The sequence below is a fragment of the Bombus vosnesenskii genome, unplaced genomic scaffold (assembly GCF_011952255.1).
Source record: "Bombus vosnesenskii isolate JDL3184/JDL3185 unplaced genomic scaffold, Bvos_JDL3184-5_v1.1 scf7180000015531, whole genome shotgun sequence".
Lineage (NCBI taxonomy): Eukaryota > Metazoa > Arthropoda > Insecta > Hymenoptera > Apidae > Bombus > Bombus vosnesenskii.
In genome coordinates this window covers 13351-16020 of record NW_022884035.1, presented here as the reverse complement: position 1 = coordinate 16020, position 2670 = coordinate 13351, and positions in this window count along the sequence as shown.

Sequence of the window (2670 nt, the reverse complement as noted above, 5' to 3'; positions counted from 1 at the left end):
TTTTAAGGGCACGCCGAAACGAGATATCCACGTGGAAAGGAGAGCCGAAGCGACGGTTGCCGCCTCCATGTCGGCGATGGGAATGGCTTCGGGCCAACGCGAAAAACGGTCGATACACGTTAGACAATATCGGTAGCCTTTTGAATATGGCATCGCGCTAATGTCTATGTGTAAGTGTTCGAAACGGCCCGCTAACTCTCCGAATGTTCCGACGGGTGAGGATACGTGCCTGGTGACTTTACATTGTTGACACGGGATACATTGTCGTGTCCAATTTCGAAATTTCGTCCAATTGGACGAATTTGGACGAGCAGCTGTATATAACAAACCGAAATTCCGAACGCCTTATTGCGTGTGACCGTCCGGTCAGCATCCGTTCTCAGCCGCCTGAGTGGCATTCGATCACTCCAGCCGTTCTCCGAATTTTACACTAAGTATAAACAAAACCTTCTCCCACTCCAACGAATGGAAGAATATAAATGCACCCTTCAAAATCATCCAGTCAGTCTAAAAAAAATTCTTAACTAATCCAAGTATCGAAAGCGTATCATCGCGAACCGAAAAAATTGTATAAATTGAGTAAAAAATAAAAAGAACTTCATCTCCTTTTCGGAAATTAACAAGTTCCTTATTTTTACCTTAATTTTACACGACAAGAGCAACGTCGAAAGAGACGGCGTAGCCAGCCGCTCTCACGAAACTCGCTCGCTCCAAGAATGCCGTGGCTCTCTTTTTCGTCCGCGGTCACCCCTTGTCCGTGAATTGGCATTAAGCCGCACCCCGATCTGTGCGCAGATCGTTTTCCACTGCGAACACTGTAAAGGGCAATTGTACGTCGAGTCGTACGCGGAAGCCTTTATCCCGCGGGTTACATTATCGCAGCCCGTGGTTTCGTATATTGCCGCGTTAATTCCAATTTATTCGCCCTTTCGAAACGTGGCTCGAAACTTGATCCGTCTTATGCTCGCCAGTCTTTATCCTCGATACGAGAGATCGATCGACGTATTGCACGTATTCGTCTCTTTTAAGCCGCCAAAGTAGCCCCGCCAAAGTAGCGTCAAAACCCCGATCATTTATCATTTAATATATATCCTACGTTTCATCGTTCTTGCATTGTTTGGTTCCTCGACGTTGCACTAATCGGAGCAGATGCAAAGTGTTGAATAATCGATTCGAGATAATGGGATCTCGAGCGACAGGCGTCGTAGAGCCAAGGACAACCATGCCCGGACAGTGTCACGGTTACGAGCGCGAAGCCTTTTAATCGTCTCTCGCTCGTAATATGCGCTCGTACGCGCGTATTACGCCGATCCCGACACCGATCACGATCGATCGCGAGATCGCCAAATTAACGCTTAAAGCGACCTTCCAATCGCTACGTTCGGATCGCGTCGTCGGCGCAGGTACCGCAGTCGAGGTTGACACTTCCTCCTTCGCTCGTCTCGTCGTTTCTTGCTGGATCGCGAGAGAAAAGGGCTGATATCCTCTGAAACGCGCGACGCGGCATCGAGTTGTACCTCGTCGCGTTCTACGTATATCGACGATCCGTCAGAGAAGAACATCGGGAGTCCTCGATCGCACTCTCTCGAGCCGTCAAGCCACTCACACCCGCTTTTCGCTCGACGCGCTACCCAGAGAAAAAAACGAAAATAGAGGTAACCGATCGAGCGCGTCTGCGCTTACGCCAACGAGGAGAATCTCTCGAAAAGACGAATCGATTCTTTAAGAATACGGACAAACTGTGTTTCCGGGTTTGCCTTCGGCGTCGCCGGACCTTACGCGGAGATCGTTCCGCGGCAACGACGATAAATCCTATGCCCTGGCGGATTCCCTAGTTTAGCCTGCGTGGGTCTAGCGAATTATCCGTCTTTTTTGTCGAGAGTCGCGATCCCCGGCAACGAGGTTGCAACCCGCTCGAAATCGTTGCCGTTATAAATTGCGTAGCGATAGGAAGACAGCGATTCGTCGATCGAATCGAGGGGATGTAACGTCTGTGCGCGCATTTAGTTTCTAGAATCGCCAACGACATGTTTATTATCGACGGTTTCTTATTTAAAACGGTCGTTAACGAGACACCGTTTACTTACGACCGATCTAGTCGCATTTACATCGAGTTGCTTTCCGTGGTTCGAACGATTCGAATTCGTACAGCCGATTTACCGGATATTATCGACGACCGGACCTCGAGGCCCGAAATTACGAGGGTCGACAGCCTGATGATAACGCGTCGCCATTCTTCGGGAGTATTTCGATCGCTGTTAATCCGGCCTCGTTCTGCGAGCTGCAATCCGATCGAACTCTCGACGGAAAAATCCTCGACGAGTGCGTCTCCGATCGAGACGACGCGGCGACGACGACGTCTGGAACGTCGAATCCCCCCGCGATCCTTAACGACTCGACACACGCGAGAACTCGAAGCGGGAGAGTGGAACCGCGCCGGATCGGGATCGGACTACTCTTAGGCCGGATATGCAGGCTTCATTTGCCCGTGATAGAGGAGTTGCATAAGGAGAAGGCGAGTGCACGGACGGCTGGTGGGAGCGATGAAGCGGTGCGAGAGGGAGAAGCTAGGTTTTGCGAACGTGGACGAGCGAGAAGGAACGAGAAGGGAGGGTTAGGTCGAGCAGGTCGTTGACGGTTGGAGGATGATGCCGTGTGGTCCCAGAATCG